Source organism: Microplitis demolitor, chromosome 10 (genome assembly GCF_026212275.2).
Source record: "Microplitis demolitor isolate Queensland-Clemson2020A chromosome 10, iyMicDemo2.1a, whole genome shotgun sequence".
Lineage (NCBI taxonomy): Eukaryota > Metazoa > Arthropoda > Insecta > Hymenoptera > Braconidae > Microplitis > Microplitis demolitor.
The window spans coordinates 14,747,261-14,769,186 of record NC_068554.1 but is presented as its reverse complement, the minus strand read 5'-3'; the positions used below and the strand labels follow the sequence as shown (position 1 = coordinate 14,769,186).

The following is a 21,926-nucleotide window of genomic DNA, read 5'->3' as shown; positions in this document are numbered from 1 at the left end:
AAACAAATATGACATTTTATTTCCTCTTAGCTTAATAAATCACAATAATCCTCTCCATAAATACAAACGATGAACAAAGTAAAAAATCATGTAACAAAGCTTTAGGTTCTCCACATTCTCGGACAGTTTAAAAAATAGGACAAAATTTTTATTATATCAATATGCCGTACAATTTAACGTCCTCATCTTCCATCTTCATGTTCCTTGGTTATGTCTAGTGTATAGAAAGACACACTGGTAAAAAAGAGAGAGAAGCTGCTTGGTAGTGGTTTGCGTTCGGGAATTCAGATTTATACTCCCTTTAGCTGATGCCTCTCGAGACCCTAAATTTTTTTTTCTTTTCTATCATTTTACTTGCTCTTTAATGCCATATATATTTCATCTCTTTTCATTTTCAACTCACACCACTTGGACTGAGTCTCTTCTTCTCTGGCTTTATTGACCCTTTATACATCTATTTGTTATGCCACGGCCCTTTGTGTGACGCCAGACATTCTACATACATTCTCTATAGTAACATAGTATGGAGCTGCCCCCGTACTACTTGCCATCGTTTTCTCTCCCCAGGCTATATTTGACCAGTATTATAAAAATCAACCGACCGATTTCCTACGTGAAATATTACCCCCGAGCGCCCCCTTGAATATTTTATCACTGTCCACCCGTCGCAACAAAACCTTCTGTACTTTAACCCCTCTATAGGCTCTCCATCTACTTTTCCACTCATCCTACCACTTACCTCTCGCTCACTATATATATATATATATATATATATATATATATATATATATATATATATATATATATATATATAAATATATATATATATATGTGTTTTTTTCTGTATTTTATACTTCTTTTCTCATCCACGAGTCACGAGTCTTTTAATTTTTAGAGCGTACAATTTTTTATTATTACATTGTACGACTTTTTATTGCACTGTTTTATTGTTTGCTTTTTATTTGTGATTTTGCAGACGTTTCGAGTGTTTTCAGATAAAACTAATGATGTCAGTTATTATTTTTTAATGATTGTTACAAGAATTTTGAATATCACGATAAAACAAATAAAAAATAAAATTTAGTCATTATGTAACAAAAATTTTAATATTTAAAATCATATCAAGTTTCCCACTTGAGAAAAATTTATTTTTTAAGGGCCCATTTACACTAGGTGAAAAAAATTTGTTAACACCTTGTGAATATTTGCAATTTTTGTAACAGATTTTTTGAATTAAAAAATCGCAATCTGACAAAAACTGGAATAGAAAAGTGCATTTTGAGTTTCAATCCATTAAGGAGGTTTCCCCGAGTGATGGTCTGTTTTTTAAGCGTTTATTTGAATTTTTTCTTTTTGACGACCAATGAAAAGATAAAACTTAGTGTTGCATAAAAAAAAGTTGCAAATTTCATGGTAAATTTTTAATATATGTTTCTCTAATACGAGAAAAATATAAATACTTGAAATTTCCAGATGATTCTAGTTCACTTTATGCGTCTATTTGTACTGCGTCTACCCTATAAATTTTAAATAAATCGGTGAAAGCGTTCTCAAGATATGATAGATTTAAGGTTGAAAAACACAGTTTTTAGAAAAATGCGTTTAAAGTTTCAGGTTTGGTTGAATCTATAAAACTCTTAATTTACCATCAATCTGCGATGTCTGGTTCATAGATAATTTCTTCTTTTTCTTTCAGGAAGTCTTCCAAAATGAATTGCTCTACTCTTGCTTCAATTCTGGCTTTTTCTACTTGTCACAATAGGCCTTGCCTTCTACCAATCAACTCATCAGCGCTCTGAACGTTTGCTCCTTCTAACTGCTGTTTCTTCATAACAACTTCGAATTTCATAAAATTACTTTACGAGTATATTCTACATATGTTAAAGAATCAATTTATGCAAAAAAAATTTGATTTTTTTAACTCATCACACGGGCAATCTCCCTTAAAAACTGTAATTTTTAGGTATATTTCATAAAGAAATCTACATACTGTATTTCCTCTTCTATTACAGAAATTAAATTTGAAATTGATCGAACAATATCATTTAGAAATTAGTTAATTGATATATTTCTTATACAAGAAAAATATATGAAACACTATATCAGTATCATATATATTTCAACATGTATAATTTTATATTTAATATTCATATATATTAACATATATTTGCCCATATATCTGATACTCTAAATATATTATTATTATATACATTTCGCCTTAAGAAAATTTTTACTTGCCCCCCAAAAAAATTTTTTGCAGTATGAATTGAAGACAAAAATGTTGTTGAGGTAAAAAAAATTCTATAGGGCGAGAAAAGTTTCTTGCACCGATAAAACCTTTTTTTTTCGTGTATATATTTACTTTTATGAATTTTCAAACCAATGATATTTTTCTGCATTCGACAAAATAAAACACATTATAACAAAATTTTTTTAAAATTGTGAAATGGAACTCTCATATTTCTAACAGACTTATACCTAAAAATGCGGATTTTTTTGACGCTTAAAAATTATTTTTTAATTTTTATTCATGATTTCATAGAAAAAAAAAAATCTCCTACCTAAATTTTTTGATGCAAATAAATAGCATCTGTATTATATTTATTACCCCATTCAGTTCAGCTTGCACTCCGCATCAATTAATCACATGCTACCCCTAAATACCATATTCACACATATAAACATCCCTTAGCCCACCTACAAATACAAATACACACTCAAGAACACGTGGTAATAATCAATGATCAACCTCATTGAGCGTGATTGATTGCATCGATGATAACGATACTCACAGGAATCTCAAGCTTCACCTCATCACCTCCTCTATCTCTATCCATTCTTCTACATCTATATATACGTATCTACTAGATAACCACCAAAACAACCACCAGATTTCCAACAAAAGCACCACACACACCTTTAAGCTATTGAGATTCATCGGATTCGTCAATCTAAACAATCAACTTATGTTCACTTTTTAATACGTTCCTATCGATCTTGCATTATGACACATAACGAACAAAACTATGTACGATATTTTTATAATACCCGAGTTGAAATTTAGGCCCTTGTGAGGTACTTCTAAGACTTAGGTACTGTAGATTTTAAAAGTACTCATCCAGATCTTGAATAGCAAGAGAGAGATTTTCTATTTAGCCATTAATCTGGGTAAAAAATTTTTAAGCCAAAATAATAATATAATTTTTTCTTGACCGAAAAGTGGCTGACAAAAGACTTAGATAGTGAGTACAAGGCTGAAAACTTTCTAAGCCAAAACATGGCCAATTATTAGGCTTTAAAAGAAACCAAAAATAGGCTGACTCAATATATCGGCTGATTTCGACCTGTTTATTAAGAACAATAAAATTTCGACGTGTTTCCACCGACTTTCAGCCTCTTCCAATAAAACTCTACCACTTTAACAAGATTTTGGTCAAATTCAGCCCATTTATTGCACGGAATAATATTAATGAACAACACCGAAAAACATTAATGAAAAACTAATGATCTTGTATTTTAAGAATGAAAAATACTTATTTAGTTCGACTCAAGAATGTCAAGTACTAAAATATATCTATTCAAGTATGTTGAGTACTCAAAGCAACGTTAAATTTCAACTAGAGTAGTAATTGAAAATAAATTTTTTACATCTCAAATTAGATATGAGGTCAAAAATTATGCAAACAATATCTCAATATATGTTACTAAAGTCTGAGGTGTTGTACAAAGGTATACACTTATAGACAATACAAATATACACACATGTATATGTATATATATGCGACCAAGTACAACTGATTGTGAGGCATAATGGCCAACCGACGTGAGTATATGCATTCCTAATAATGAAGACAGCGATAAATCAACTTGGAGAATACGCCCGCGGATGTGAGCCGAATATCCTATGCATAATATCGCGTCATTATCTACGGCTACTGTCTCCTCTCTGTGTTTCTCCACTCTCGAACATATATATATATGCCTATTATATATATATATATATATATATATATATATATATATATATATATATATATATATATATATATATATATATATATATATATATATATATATATATATATATATATATATATATATATATATATATGAATGTATACATGATGTTACCAAGCCCCCTAAGTTGTGGAACGTCGGAATACCGTAAGCGTAAAGGATTAAATAAAGGAATTTCGAAACAATTATTGATAATCTGAATTTATAATTTTATTTACGATTTTGTATTCTTATATTAATAAGTAAGGCTATGGAAAATAAAATCTAATTCGAAGGAAATTTATTTTTAAGCTGCAAGTTAGGTATTCATGAGCGTCGTTTGATTGATTTGATCAATAATTCAATGTAAGGATAAACTTGTTATAAATTAGAATGGCAATGAATAATAGAGTTTAAATCTTCAAAAAATTGACATTGAATGAACTGATAAGAAGACGAACTAATTAATTAAATTTTACTTAATTGAAACAAAAATTTCGAGTAATGTTGGATTCCACGATTTTTTTACGGCTTTTTAGTTTGAGTGTGATTGGATAAATGATAAAACTTTGTCGCAGTACTACTGGAATTTTTCGCTTCCTCATCGATACAGATTAGTATGAAGAAGTAATCGTTTTATCCAACGTCACCCTTTTTGTACAACGTTACGACGAGTAAAGAAGCTGAAATCAGCTGTTAAGGGCGACCGGGGCTAGAAGTTCCGGGGTTAAGTTGGTCCGTTCACGTTATTTCCTAAACGAAAAAAAAAAAATTTAATTTAAGGGTCTATTAATACGTAAGTCAATCACATAACTTTGTCAGTCCTACATGTCAAGTTTACGATAACGGATTGTGCTATCATAATCAAAGGCATAATTTTATATCATCCAAATAAATATTTCGTCGTTGATATTTTTTAGTCCGTCTGTTATCTGAAGTGATAATCACGAACGATTCGGTTTTAATATATTGTATGTCATTCATACAAAAGATACAAAACCATTTATTACTTTGTTTTACTACACAAATTAACTACTTGCTCAAACATCTGTATCCCTTGATCGGGGTGAGTAGTTCCGTTGACTTCGGGGTATGTTGTTTCGACATTTTTTCATATGTTTTTTAATCATCTCTCAAAATAAATTTATTTCAATTAATATTTATCTCTCAAATAATTATTTTGTGTGACTAATCTAAAAAATTATATGATTGTTGTTAATTTCACGATAATTGAGGTTCTTATATTTGTTTCAATACTTTTTGTTGAAAGAAAGTACGTGCATGCAAAATAACAAAATATTTGTCACAATGTCTTAGAATTTCATCGTATATTTACTTAAAAAATTATCTTTGAGAACTTGTCTCACTGTGAAAAAATTAATTTTGGAAAAAAACCAGTTGTTAACTTGAAAAAATGTTCGAACCTAAAATCATAAAATAGAATAAATTCAACATTAAAATTGATTATTCTATTTGATAATTAATTATTTTTCAAAAGTATTAATTATTTTTTTTTTTAGTCGAAACTTTCATCTTAGTTTTCCTTAGGTTTGAAAAACTTTTTCTTACTAAATTGTGAAAACTTTATAAATACGAAATTATCAATGTGTTAAGAATTTAATTAATTGTACGTTAAGTAGTTACAATTTGTTTATAATGGAATGTTAATTTTATATCACTCACAACATCATAGAACTGTCGATTTTTATTGAAATTCTGACGGTGATCTGTATAGAATATGAACAGTATCGAGATATAGTACATTGTTGTGCTGCCTTAGACACTAGGAATAATTAATTAATTTGTACATATGTATATTGCAATTACATAAAATATGATTGACGCGATATCTGGACGTTAAATCTGACGATTAATAGCAATTTCTCAGTCAGCAAGTTCGATGAATAGTAGTCGGAATACCCAACATTAAATCTACCACTTTACATATGCACATTGATACATACTTAGACACATAAGCTAAACTAGATATATATGAAGACTAGACATGCATACATGGATAACGTATGGATCCCGCATTTCATCGGCCACCAACGGTGATATCGAATGTCACTCGCAGGATCCGTCATTTCGTCGGAATACCGTATTCGACCGCACGTCATTGCGGTAAGATCTCTAACTCTCTACACATTTAGTGTCTGTCGTATTGTCTGCCACTGATTTTCTACAGCATTTACCCTACCTTCCCATGTTTCACCTAACCCTCTCTCCCTCCCCTCCTACCCAATAGTCCATATGCTGAGTCGTACATATGCACACACTAACGCAAAACAGGCATATTCACATCAACAAATGAGAAATCTTGACGTATTAACCAATTGCAGCAAAATTTAACATATGCCTTCATAGCAATTGATTTTCAAACTACAAATTAATCTATCAATCACATTAGATATTAGAGACAGATTTCGTCCATTGAAATTCGTGAAATATAAGGAAATATCCGCGATCCGAGCGTGTTTGTATTAACTGTTATACGAAGTGTGATAACTGATGTTGGAATGATGATGTTTAAAAGGTATAGAAAATATGGTATTGAGAATCGAGGAAAAGGGGATGATATTTATAACACTTCATCTTAACTTGGTGAAAAATCGAAGTAATTGATAAAAGGGTACATAAATGCAATGATAACTAAAATAGTATTGAATAATTAGTAATTTCGATGAACGACGAGGATGACCACTAATAGACTCACGCGTACGAAAGCGCATAAGGTTATAAACTCGATGCTATCCAGTTATTCTCCTAAGACTTCACTCATGTCAGTAAATATATTTCCTAGTAGCATCCTTAAGGAAGTCTTACGTAAATCTGGATCTTCAGTAAGTCTGCATGATAAGTCTTGGACAAGTTTAAAGCAAGATATTTTCGTAAGGTACGTTAAGTAAATCTGTAGTAATACTTGCGTCCGACAAATCATTTACTTAAGAAGAATTAGCTCAGACTTGCTGCAGATTCGCATAAGATACCCAGATATGTTTATCCTCTTTATTATTTGGTGAGACGTTGATTCAGCATTAGTGTAGTAAATTCAGTGGCACCCACTTAGTGTTCAAAATAATTTTATCGAGTGATAATATCATTGATTTTTAGCGCTTTGAATTAAGATGAAGGGCACTGTTAGAAGAAATCTGCATTAGGTATTCTTTTAACGTACATTTTCCGTAAAACTTTTTTAAATCATCCGTAAGAAACCTGCTAAAGGACATTTGTCAAGTAACTTAATTTCGGCAATGCTACTAGGGTAAATGTACTGTTATCTGTGTTTTACTCTTCCAAAGGGAGTCAAGAAAAATTAGTAGATATGTCCTATTAGCTAGTGAATCCTGATTAAAACTTCGATTAAATCCAATTGAATCTGATTGAAACTCAATCGAATTTTTATCAGATGTAGTTGGAAACAAATATTCAATCATAATGACACGGAAGCATTCTATGTATCCCATTCAAATTTCCATCGAACTGAATGGGTGAAAAATACGTATTATTTTCCAACTAAATCCGATTGAAATTTTTCAACTAGATTGAATTGAATTCAATGGGAAGTTTTAAGTAGGGATGTTTGTTTATTTCCTTAACAGAGTATACTAACAATTATTTTTGGGATATTTATCATAAAATTGTATCATGCCCCATCTGGTACCTTGTTAATTTTTTTTTTTTTAGTACCTGAGTTTCCTAATCAACCAACACGCTTAAAGTGAAGTACCCTGTACTTGAAAAGTTTTCAAACTGAAATCCATTTAACCATGATTTTGGCAAACAGAAATTAATTAAATCGACAAAACAAGTATTAGTTTTAAAAATAGGGACATTTTTCAATCTATTAAAAAAGAAATTAATAAATTATCAAGTTTTCATATTTTTGAGAGGTATTCAAAATTTACTAAAAAAGCAGTAGTACTTGAACTATCTATTTAGACAAGCCACAGTAGTTGAACACTCTGAGAACAATATTTGAACAAGTATAAGATACAGTGTAAGATACAAGTATAAAAAACAGATTACAGTTTGAAAATCAATGAAAACTCATTAAAGTTCTTTAATTTTACAAATTTAATTATATGTAATTTAATAATGACAAGTGTATCGTGTTATTAAAAATTTCTCATACTCCAGTTGATAGAAAATTAATAATTTATTTATTTTGACGAACACAATGAATATTAACAAATAAATTTATTAAACAATACGGACAGCAGCACGTTATTTCGAATTTTGAAATGCTACAGAGCTTTCATTTTGAATATCTGACAGGGACATTTATTCAAAAGTCTGATGAGATTGCTGGATTTCAAAAATGTTTGAATTTTTGTGCTATAGTACCCTATTTGAATATTTAAAACGATTTTAAAGTTCGATTACTAATGAGAGATGTTCGACTAATTTTATGGTTGTTTTATCGAAAAAATTTGATATCCATCGAATAATTTAATTTCAATAAAGTGTTTGCCAAATTCAAAGGAACGAATTCAATTTGCTCGTATACGAAAAAGATGCTAAAAATACTGAATGTAATCATAAGAACTCACAAATGAGACTTGTGGCGCCATCTACTAAGAAATCGAAAAAGCACTTAGAAGTAGGAAAGATAATACAAAAGTAAGTCAGTTGGACATATCATCACATTACACAAAGTATTGTGGTTGTGGCCTTACTTATTAGGAATCGAACTAAAGAAAATGTATGCAAGAATAAGCATGCAAAGTTTATCCAAGTACGTAGGAATTCGTAAAAAGTCCTAAATAATAACAAACCTGTATATTAAGGTGAAAATTACTTAAAAAATTAATCACACTCACAAAAATAATATTTTCATCAATATCAAAATAAAAAGTTTCTGAAAATTTGAGAGCAGATGTATAATTTTTGAAGGTCACTTGAAAATTTTGAGATTTTGAAAGTTTTGAAAGTTGTTACTGCTTATTAAATTTTATGACCATTAATTGAGGAAACTTTACTTAGCACTAATTAAGAAAATAATTTCTCAATAAAACAAAAAATGGATAATTTTTGCAAAAAATTGTGCTTCCAAGTAGTAATAATTAAAATATTTATAGTTGAGACTTTTATAGAAAATACAAATAATTTTAATAAAACGCTAAATTAGGAATCGTACAAGGCTATTGCATTCCAGTAAAGTTTATAAAAAAACATACGCTTTTTATAGTATTTGTATCAATAACGTGACGCGTTTTGTTAATCCATACTAGATTCCCATATGAACTTGGCATGGTGTGGATTCCCATAGAAACGCATGTGAGAATGTACATCGGGACCTATGCTGGATTCCTATAGGAAACCATGTGGGAATTCATCCAAAATCGTTATGTGGGGATCCACATAGGATTTTAGGCATGGATTTTTTTGATAGAGGACCGATATATTATAAAAAGGAGAAAAATAGTTGTCATTCTAATAAATATTGATAAATTGATGAAATACAGTTCTATTATTAGTCTACATTATTATCTAGCAATTATAAATCAATCACAACAATTTAATTCAACGTAATGAACAATTTTTTGAGACAGATAAACATGGTGCATTAATTGAGATGTAAATCTTGACCATCTTCTCCATTTAGAACCAACCAAAACTTTGGTAGATACAAGACAGTGAGGTCATTGAGGCTAATCGGTATGTATCGAATGCGGTAAGCGAAAGCCACGATGACATTTAGTTATAATCACAAACTACCCGGAAGGGTTGCATTTAACAACAAAGGGACAGAGGTTAGTATTAGTAGAACTGGTTAGTGTACACCGAGCGTGGTCGTTTATGACAATTTTCAATGGTATTGGAACACTACGAGATACAAGGAATATTCTGGCTATCTCTGTATCTCTGTACGCCATTGTGACGTCATCATTTGCATAGGACTCAGCAGGCGAGTCTAGAAGCTGGTGAGATGAGAAGGGTGACTCTGGACCAGATAGCCTCGTCGATGTCCACCTCATCCGTTTCGTGTTTCTCTAGCTTGCTTGCTAGCTAGACTATGTTGTCGTTATTGTATACATCACGTATCTATCTAATTATTACCGCGGACCTCATCTGGTGATATACCGCATGCTAATAAGCGACTAAAGACCGGGAGACCTTGCCCCATAAACGTCATAAATCTTAGGGTCCAATTCTAATGCTCCATCTCTTGGGACCAGCTATCTGGACATTCTGATAATAGTAAGATTTTTTTTTTATTTATCAGGAGGCATTTAAGAGGGGAAACAATCAGTCATTTCAATTCTTTTAAGGAAATTGAAAAATTACCTGATAAGGATTTATAACTTTAACGGCTATGACTTTAATATAGTAGTTTTTGTTTAATACTCAACGGAACAAAAACGATGTATATGAAATTGTAAATGAGACTGTTTATCTTTTTTGAAAATAGTCTACATCAACAATTTTTTTGACTAACTTGCTGAAGGTATGAGTAACTGGTCAAATATTTCATTTTACTTTCATCATTTTTGTCTCGGTATACATTATCTGATATAATGAAATCACTTAAAGTGTGAATGAAAAAAAAAGTAGTCAATTGTCAGTTAATATTTCATGCGGAAAAATTGTTATGGTTATTAATATATTAGCATGATGCTGATACACGCGAACATTCTGACGGGTAAATATATGTGCATATGTGTTGGTATATATGTGTTAGGGGTTAGTGTTGCGGAAGTGTGCAATAGAGAAGTGGGTGAGAGTAGGTACGAGTGAGGCGCGATGTATTAATTACGAGTATTGATGTCCATTTGCAGTGAATTGATGTGTGGTCAGTGTTGCATCACGCGCAGGGGTTGACCGCCCGAAACGGAGTGCGTTGAATGGGATTGGGATGAGTTTGAATCTCTGCTACTGCTACTGCTGTTGTATTTAGGGAAAAGGGTGTATATATATACATCGTGGGTGTAATGCCACTGCTCAACTATTGCTTCAGCTACTCTCACCACTGGCTACTGGCTTGTGTTTATTCTCATTCGTATATACACAGTCACTGGCACAGCTACTGCTGCGACTACCAGCAAATTTCCGCCACGTATTCATCCTCTCACTTTCACTTGAATCCCCTTTTGATTTGGCCCGTGACGCTGGTGACGCTCTGTGATCCGTTGCACTTGTTACCGCCTTGATTCCCCTGTGTGACACCATCATCACACATATCATCGTCATATGGGGCTCGGAATTTTCCTGAATTAACTGTTTATATTTGATCATGGATACAAATTCATTTATTGGTTTCTCCATGACTTATATTGCATTTTAATGTATTCAATTAAATTTTGTTACATGATCAAAGTATCTTGATAGAAGCACCAAATTTTAACATATTTTTGCTTGGTTTAATCTATTATTTTTTGTTCGATCAAGTAAAACTATTGGGTTCTGGGTCTTATAGCGGGACTTTAAATTATAAGACCTACTTTTTGCAATTGCACATTTTCATTAAACAAATTTAAACATTATTTTTTATTTAATAACACTTCTATTACTATTATTGATTTCTCATTCCTCATATATGTTACAACCTTTTCGACTTTCCCTAGTCCACCCTCATACTCAATAACTGATATCACGCAAGCTAGCAATCATTATTCGTATAGATGAGATGCTAGCTGGCTACAGAACTCAACCCTCAACCCTTAATACAATACTATCCGGCACAAGCAAATTCAGCCAGTAGAAGCATTCCTCTAAACATCTAGATACATAGATAGGGTTGACCGTTAAACTGAAGCAGAGATAGACAATACAATATTAGATCTACCGCACACGTGTACAATGTCCAACGTAATTTGTCATCGCGGCTAATTTGGCTCGGCAAGGTTCTGAGATACGGTGACGCCTATGACGTGGTCATTATTAAGATGCGAATTAGTAACAATTTGGACTTGGGATTCAGTATCATACGTGATCTGTTTATTACCCTATCATGAATTATAATCCTTCCGGTCCTTAACCCATGCAATAGGTATTTAATTAATACCCGGGTTATAATTAGTCATAAACTATTAAAAAAAGGGATTTTAAAATAGCCGCCCGGGAATAATAAATAATGACAATAAAACAAACTCAATTACACGTGTAATTATTACACGAATGATTAGTCACTGGTAGGTAGTCACTGGACACAACCCACGACATTTGTTGTACGTGGTGGCTCGTGACGTTAACCATCGATCGACATGTGACATGCCACGGGATCGCAGCCTATATCCGCACCCGCTTCGAATGGTATCCTCCAACGCAAACAGGAACCAATGACGATCTGTCATCCGGGTGACACACCACTGAACCAAATCAATTCTATCATCCCCAACCAATCTCATACGTTCAATTCACCCACCGCAACCCACCCATTCAATATCAAACTGTTCTGATACATATATTTGCGAGTATTAAAATATGTCACTGCTATATTGGTCTGTTGAAAATCCATTAAATTGTATAACCTAAAAAATGAATTAATTACAAAAATTAAAATATAACAGAAACGTTAAATGTGAGCTACTTGATTCATTTTGTTTCAAAATATTCATAGATATCATAAAACATTTTTATAACAAAGAAACCTATTTTAAATTTTATGTATCAGAAACTTTTCACATCCTTTATTCTCTCAGATCTTGAATGACCTACTTCATAATAACACAGAAAATATTTAAATTCATCTTAAATACATTACAAACATATCAGCGGTAAGCGTTGTTGTTGTAGGCTATCGTGGTTTGACTATAAAATACCGTCGTCTCCAATAGTACACAGAAGCGCATTATATTGTGGGTTGTCTCGGTCGAGGAACTTTGCTCTTGTGGGCAGCTACTCGCGGAAGTGAACCAAAGGAAGTGAGATCGAGGGGTTGAGGGTGGTCATACCCCATTCTTTATGCAGTCACCCCACAACCAAAGATCGTTCACATTCTCGTGTGTTTACCCTACAAAGAGAAGGAGACCAAGGCACTAAGGCTACTGATAGCATTCGTCCAGGCTTTTCGAAGTTGTCGACTACCTACGATTCCGTGGCTCGCTAAAGTTCGAGTCGTTTCTCGCGCCTTGGACGTTGGACAATACGTTTGAATACCTCAACCCCTTTTGTAGTGTGTTGAGAAACATCAACCTGTATATATAGTCTCAACATCTAGCAGTGGCTTGGACGTCTGCTATTGTCTAGCAAAGGCAGCTCTCAGTGAATCGTTTCGGGTCTTGCAAGATTTATTTCGTATATTTCACTTGCTATTTCAATGGAGGAGACGATAGCACACATACACCAAATGTCGAGAGCTGGGTGTTGGGATCTGGACCTTGATCTGGGACATGAGACGTAGGATGTTGACTATAGAGAATGCTGGGGCGTGAGGTTGAGGCTTGAGTGGGTAACCTTCCACCCTTTATGCATTGGTCCGGTACTTTTCTCTATTGCTATAGCTGCCTACTACTCACCCTCACCATTATTCTTGAATACTCCTTCCACCGGTATAACTTCCCCAACCCTCATGACTTCCCCGACCCCTAGATACTTTAACGAGACTGTTGAGTAGATGGGACTCGAGTGCCCATGTATGAGAAAGCTACAAGATCGTAAAAAGAATATTCAAACCCCTTTTGAAGGACGAGTTTTTGGCGTATTCACGAGTGCCTGCGGTCATTTCGTAGCTTCATCAATTTTTTTTTTCTTGTTTTTCAACGTAGCTATTCTATTTTTTATCAGCTTCCACGCTTTTTAAATACGACGATGAACCTCTTGATTGACGTGTTTGAGCTTTTGAATTTATATTAAATATTTATAAACCTATTAGGGAGATTCGAGTTTTACAAAAATTCAAAAATTTACGAATGCTTTGAAGCCTGGTAAATAATTTTAATTTTTATAATTAATTGGAATACTTGTACAAATTTCGACAACTGATAAGTAATTGGAATTTCACTAGTCGTTTGAAAATTGAACTTGAATGTAGTAACAAATATTAATATATTAAATTTGACACGAATAATTTGCATTAATTTCTCTGACGTTTTTAGTGATTTTTTTTTTTTTTTTTTTTGGTAGGATTTTTTCGATTTATCAAGAAGTTTTGAAAAAGTATTTGGAATATATCAAACTTAGTTGCTTAATGCATTCAGTACTTGAGAGTTAGAAACATAAATCCCGTCGTTGAAGACTAATGTAGTGGTAATAGAGTATAAATGGGGGGTCGCGGTCCGAGGTCAGAACATCTTACACCCCTAAAACTGTCGTCCACTACTACCTAGCCACCTTTAACCCTCGTATTATTTGCACAGACCTTAAACTCACATTCCGTCTAAAAGCCCATTCCAGAATCGATTACTTTCTGGAACTATTTTTATGGCTTTATTATACTGTATAAAAATTTCTTTTACAAGAATGAATCGTACCTTGAAAATTATAATACATTGAAACTGAAGCCATAACAAAGTCAGAGACAAAAAATGAAATAAATATATATTAATTTAAAGTTTTTGTTGTGAGACTGGAGAATTAAGAAATAAACTGACTAATTACAATCAACCTGATGATTTGATTCTTTGAGAGATAATAATTGAAGAAAGCTACCAGCTAGCATTCGAAAATGGACAACTTCTGATAAATGTTAATTAATTAGCCCATCTGACGTACATGAATTATTTAATCCCAGATACATTACAATGTAAAAATAAAATATATATATATATATATATATATATATATATATATATATATATATATTCGTTAAAAAAAAAAAAAATAAATTATATCCAGATTGTTAATCGTATCTCGTTTTAATTTTCGTATTTCATTAAACTTTAATGGAGTCGTACACAATTTTTTCCAACCCTTTATTTAAACCCATCGAAAATCAACCCCTTGGCGAGGGACAAGAAATAAAAGAAAAAATCGAAAGGACCGGGTTGTTTTATCTTGAGGCGTTTTTAATCGTGTCCCCAGGACACATCAAGATGAGTCTTAAGGAGCCTCTAGTTGGGAGGGGTGTAGAGCCGAACTATGGATTGTCCTTTCAAGCATTAGGCGCTTTATTTATGGACTTTCATTAAGATAAAGTTTTTAAGTAAAAAAAAAGGTAAGAAAAAAGGGTTGGTAGGGAACCAAATGCCGTTGAATTATTTTCACGCGGATGCTTAACTTTTTTTTTTTTTTTTTTTTTCGAGGAGAAAGAGGGTCGTTGAATATTTACAACTGACGCTTGATACTTTTTTGTGTGAATAAATTTTGATAGCGATCGGGGTAATTCGAATGGGAGGACCAACTGAACGCTCCCCTTGTGTCTTTAAGACCGAATCACTTGGTGATTTGGGGACAATACTGAATACTATAGATGGAGGAGACGAAGAGAAAGAGGATGGATAAGATGAGGGAGTGAACTCGAAGAGGGTTGCCTGCACAATGTCAGACGTTACATTGGGTGACATTGGTCAGAAAGCATTATTCCTCTTCATCAATTCGACTATGAATATATCATTTCTTGAAATGTGAATAGAATGGACCTATTCAAGAAAGATTTCTGTTAAGCGTATGGTTTTTTAAGTAGACTTCTTTAAAAATACAGCTAGGGCAAAAAATCTCATAATGAAACTTTTAAAAATTCTTACTACATGTTTCAATCAAGTGAGTTCTGCAAATATGACTATTTAAAGAGTTTATGTGTAAAGTCTAGACTAAATAATCGAAATTGTAAAGTTAATAAATCCGAAATAGATATTAAAGAAAAATTATCCAAACGAAATATGGTTCACTGTAATGACAGAATTTATTAATATAATTCTATATGGACTATTCCAATATCATATAGGAACGAAACTAATATGTGTGGATGATTACCATAATTTTTGTGGGTGCCATTTTTATAATCAATATTTATATAATATCTATTACCTTATGATATGGTAACCATTCTCATAATACATTGCAACTATTACCATAAATTTTTCTCCGTCTATTTAAAAATTTCATAATTAAATTTAGAATTTCGTAGAATTTTTTCGATAAAAACGTTGAATCATCGGCATTTCAGTCTCAATGAATTGTCATTTATGAATACGATCTTAGATTACATTATAACAAAAAAAAATTTCGAATATTCGACTTAATTTTTACAAAAAAACAATTCAATAAAAATAATTTTCTGTTGCATGATTAAGAAATCTTTCTTGATCTTAAACTCAAAACAATTTATTTGGCCCTAAAAGAACAGTAAAAATAATATATTTAAAAATCTTCATAACTTTATCAATAAATTAACCCGCAACGTAATTTATCTAATTTTTAATTACAGTTATCACGCAAGAGCCTTGCGTAAAGAAGTAGAAACAAAAAAATATACGAAAAAAAAAACAAGAAAAAAAAAACATTAAAATGGAAATATATATCTTTTTATATCTATATATTTCTTGTTAGCAATGCTACCTCATTCCGGAATCACACGCCAAAGTAAATCATACTAACACCCACCGAGCAAAACTCGGTGCCTTTATCATCTTTATCTCCGAGTATTTTAGCGGTTATTTTTTCCGGTACTCATCCTCTAAACTTGTACCTCTCTCTAGTAGACTACGCTTACCATTCCCCATTATTTTATTCATTTTATTTTTATTTTTAACTTTTTATTCCACCCCTTACCATTGCCCCTTTAACTCTGTACCACTGCCGACCATCTACAAGTATCAGACGCGCCCACAGACCCTCGGGCGAACGTTGGAACTAAATTAGTTACTTTTTCTCATTCCCTACGAGAGAAAAAAATTTTTTTTAATTATTACTTCTTATCGAAATGTAATGTTTGAGTTGATTCTACATCGTGTCGTAATATTGGGTGATTAATTGCTAATAAATTTTATTTTAAATTGGTTCGTGCGGGCGCACTAATAATTTGTGACTTTAAGAATTATGATTGTTAGGATTTAGACTATACACTTGCTATTAAAATTTTCTGGATACAATGTGGCATTCAATTCACTATCCTAATATGAAAAAAAAAAATGGCTCACAACTTGAAAAAGAAAAACACAAATATATACGCTGAGTGAAGTCAACAGTCACGGTCTCAAGAAAATAAAAAAGATTTCTGGGAAACAATTAGTTATTTAATAGATGAATAGTTGAATTCAATATTAAATTTATTCTATTTCTCGATGTTATAAGAAATTTTTCAATTTTACAATTTGTTTATTTCAAGAATCAATTTTTTCTCGGCAAACCAAACAAAACTCTTAGCCCTAGCAGAGAGCTAGTTGTTTCGCATTATTGCGAGTTCTTACCGTATTGGAGCAAGTTTTTCCCGCAGTGAAACAAGTTCTCATTCAAATTGATTGATTCGTTCTAAAGATATCGTCCGACAAAGAAGTTTACACACAGATACACACACACACACCCAGACGTTCATATGTAGATAGTCAGAATAGCTTGGTAGGTCCTCAGAACGTTGAAATCTGATGAAAATTCGATTTTCGCAAATCGGACCGAAACCAATAACACTTCCCTTTTTTGAAAATTTTCAATCTTCGTAGCGGGAAATTAAAAATGATTTAACATGTTCGAGTCGGCAAAAATTTAAAATGTACTTGAGTACCCTATTTTACCTTTCCCCTTCCCTAATTTATATACATTAGAAAAATAATATGATGTATAAGTTTCTGATCCAGTAATTAAAAAATAATAATGACAATTCTGAGGATAGTGGATCAGTGTGACATTAATACTCGAATTATTATTTTATGCAACGTTTCGTAGATGTTATTCCCACTTCTTTAGGCGATCTTTGAAAACCAATACATTTAGTTTCATATGCAATAATAACCACTAAACTTCTTTTGTACGTTTGGCAATTCAATAACAAACCATGATATGATGTATTAACATAGTCGATCTTAGTTAACTGTCTTGTCATTTGTTTTTATAAAGTGTATGATATTGAACTTGTATTTTTACAATTTATTGTCTATTTTTAATAAACACGTTTTACACGTGGTCGTCTCATATTTTTGTTGTTACAAATGTATATAAAATTAAATTCTTAAAAAATTTTACATACACTGAATAATATATAAGTATTACCTATATCTTAACATGCATAATTTTATTTTTAATATTCATGTACATTAACATATACTTAGCTATATATCTTAAGATATGTGATGGAAAAATGTGAAATTAGATGCATGAAAAATCTTATATTGAAAAATGTAGTTTAATTGTCGACACGAAAAGAAAATTATGGAAATGGTTCCTATAATTTTGTGAAATTTCATGATATACCAGTATAGGAATGACGACCATAAATTATGGGAATGATTCCTATAATTATAGGAATGGTTCCTATAATTTTTGGGAATACGTTCTATAATATTATGGGAATCATTTCCATAATATATAGGAAAGATTCCTATAAATTATAGGAACCATTCCCATAACATTATAAGAATGGTTGCTATCATAGTATGGAAACCATTCCCATAATATTACAAGAATGGTTCTTATACTTTTATAGGAATGGTTCCTATAATACAATTGGAATATTTTCTATATCATTATGGGAATCATTCCCATAATATCATAGGAATCGTTCCTACACCATTATGGGAAACATTCCTATAATATTATGGGAATGGCTCCCATACTATCATAAAAACATTAATTCAAATAAAAATGTAAAAATTACTTCTACACAGAAAGAAAATTACAGGAAGTATCCCTATGTATTATGGGAATGGTTCCCATAATAGTATAGGAATTGTTCCTATAATATTATGGGAATGGTTCCCATAATGGTATAGACATGGTTCCTATAATATATAGGAACCATCCCTATTATAGTATGGGTACAATTCCTATACCATTATGGGAACCATTCCCATAATACATAGGAATACTTTCTATAATTTTCTTTCCGTGTAAAATTTTAACTATATCTGATTTTTCTGGAGTTCCAAATGTATTTTTACATATATTTTCAACAGATATGGTTTTTTTAAGATGGTATATATATCTTTGACCGTATTTACGCAATGCGTTGTTGTAAACTTGACATAAATAACTCGAGAAATTCGGTCAAAATTTACTCACGTATTGATAGACCTTTCAAAAATATTTTCATGTTTTGTCGCTTTGGAATTCAAGGATTCGGAACAACTTAACTCGGAACATTTAACATCATTCTCCCCTGATTGAGCTAATTATTCGTAAAAATGACAAATCACCATTTTGATTTGTTGATTAGAATCCAGTATCTCTGTCAGTATTCATTTAAACAAAGTTGATAAGAACGTAAGTGAGTGTATGTGATTAAAGAAAATCCAATTCCGGGCGAGTTAATGTGATTTCCTTGCAGGTTCTTAATGGAACGCATCGATTCCCATCGCGGCGAAAAGGACGATCTATAGTCTTGTCAAGGGGTAAGTTTGCAATCTGAAATAGGGGCTGGTTGGTTGGTTATCCGTACGAGTGTGTGTTACTGAATACTTGTGTATTAGCACACCAACAAACGTACAATGTGTGTAGGTATATTTTCCGGTCGACGATGCGGGACCTATTTAACGGACGCGAGTCCGGTAATGGGATTCGAACTTTACACCCAAGGGTACCATCTTCTTTTGTGTATCTTATATACGTTTACCTTGTACTCTGAAATATTTCCAAGCAACACTACAACTTCATTTATTGATTAGAATAAAACAAAATATACTATATGGTGTCGCAGATAGTCTATGTCTTGTAAAAGATATTATGCTTCTGGTTACATTTAGAAATTTTTATATTCAAACTAATACATTTACTAACCTGAAAGCAAAAAATTTTACGAAAGGTTGGGGGGGGGGGGTAGTACGTAAGGAAGTACTAAGTTCTTGGGAATGCCTATAAGTTAAATCTTTTTTTTTAATGATATTCAAAGTGAAAAGAAAAATTTCCAGCTGCCGTAAACGAAATCTTTCATTTTTCACGGAAAAAATGAGGTACCCTCTAAAAAGAATTATAAAAAAACTTACATATATTTGATTCAATTGAATTTTCTTATAAGTAATTTATATAAAGCAAAATTACATTCCACATAATTATTGGATGTAAGGAAGAAAACAAAATTTTTAATAGTTTTTATTCTAAAACAAAAGTCACGGACGTTTTTTAACTGACACTTTCAACTTTTACAAAAGTTTAACTACTCCCTCCTTTCAATTGTTACATTTTTATTCATTAATTATTGTTTGTTATTAACTTAAATGTAAAAGATTTAAGTTTTTTTTCTGCCCAAACAGCAATATGTTTCAAAGAGCAATTATATATTTTTTGAAGGAATAGATTAAAAAATAATTAAAAGTTAATTAAATTTCCAAATTATAAAAATTGTAAATTTTTTTTAGTTGATTATTGAAATCCATCTGAAGTTATTTGACATTGGGAGTTCATTTAATGTGAATTGATAAGAAAATGAAATTAAATTGATTTCATACCACTTTTTTACAAAATCAAAATTTTTTGAAAACAGTAAAAAAAAAAAAGTTCAAAATAATGTTTAATTAATTTTTTAAAAGTAATTTTGAAATGTTTAAAAAATATTTTAATAAACAAACTTTTTTCACACAATTTTGCAGGTACCCCCCCCCCCCCCCAGACACACACACGTCCAGTTTTACTCCTCCCTTCCATCTATGAAGAAATATGAATTTATGCAAGGATGAAAATATTTTATTGTATACTTACAACGATTAAAATATCTACATAGCAAAATAGGCATGGTATTATATATTTTAGATTGTGTAAATATGTATGTATCATCATACATTTTTTCCATATATTTTTTTCATACGGGTATATCTGATTGATTATATAAACAATTTTTTTTCCAGGACGCTTACTCCCTCAAAATAAGTCAGTGAAATTTCATTGGTTCGACGAGTCAAATAAGGTGATCGTCAGGCTCATTGGTTAAATCAGTGAAACACTTCGGTGCAGCACATAAATATTAAGAAAATAGGTTATAAAATATTAGTTTGGTTTAATTTAATTTTATTATGAACGTATTTTAAAAAACCAAGTGAAAAATTGACTAAATAATTCTTAATAATAATTATATTTAATTGTATATTATTTGGTAATACAATAAAGTTTTGTTAGAATATCATTATCCTTGATAATTGGCTCTAAATAAACCAATAATTGTTGAACATTAAATTTTCAAATGTTACTCATGATTGAGATCAATTCCAAACAATGAAATTAACTCCAAATTTGTTTATTTATAATCTGTAAAAATTTTGTTCATACAATTATTATTGTTACGTAAAACTTAGTTGAGATATTACATAATACGTGAGTAAAAATTATTTATCTAGTGACAGAAACTTACACTTATTTTCAGAACTTTTTACTTGTTTTCGTTTTTTTTTATTTGCATATTTTTAGTTCACTGGTTGAGACCAGTGAAATTTCACTGATTTATTTCAAGAAAGTAAATTGTTTCCAATCATTGGTTGAATAGATCATCAAGCATAAATCATTACGGTAACTTTTCTCCCAAATTTTAACTTAATTCCATTCTTTCATTTTAACTATTTCACCAATTATTCAATTCATATCATTTCAATGACATATTAACTTCATTTACTCACAGCTCTCAAACTAGCTCCGAGTACCCTGTATGGAGAAAAAAATATTTGCATTGGAACAATCTACTGAATAGTGATTTGCATGTCGTGAAGGGAGCAATCTCTAGAGCTATCGTCGTGATATATTCTAGTCCCATTCGCGATCCGTATTGCTGTCAGCACTATACGTATTAATACTCGAACTAACCGCCAAATAGCTAAACGAGTATCGTGACAATTATATACTGCATAGTACTGGTCATAATATAGTTTTCTTCGTGGGACAGATCGCAATACTTTCACCTAAAAAATCAACGG

At 31.5% G+C, this 21,926-nt stretch overlaps 1 protein-coding gene across 9 annotated transcripts in view; it reads left to right on the top strand.

Annotated features, from left to right (window-relative positions):
• Window positions 1-21,926, top strand: part of LOC103569158 (uncharacterized) — a 137,977-nt gene that overhangs the window by 66,758 nt on the left and 49,293 nt on the right. For 2 of the 9 annotated variants that reach the window (XR_008404438.1, XR_008404436.1), the window contains one exon: window positions 1,697-2,009. The exons of 6 other annotated variants lie outside the window; for them this stretch is intronic. The gene's annotated coding sequence lies outside the window, so the exon portion shown is untranslated. Of the gene's footprint in view, window positions 1-1,696; window positions 2,010-20,870; window positions 21,135-21,926 lie in introns of those variants that run through there. One more of the 9 variants, XR_008404444.1, reaches the window with a different exon arrangement.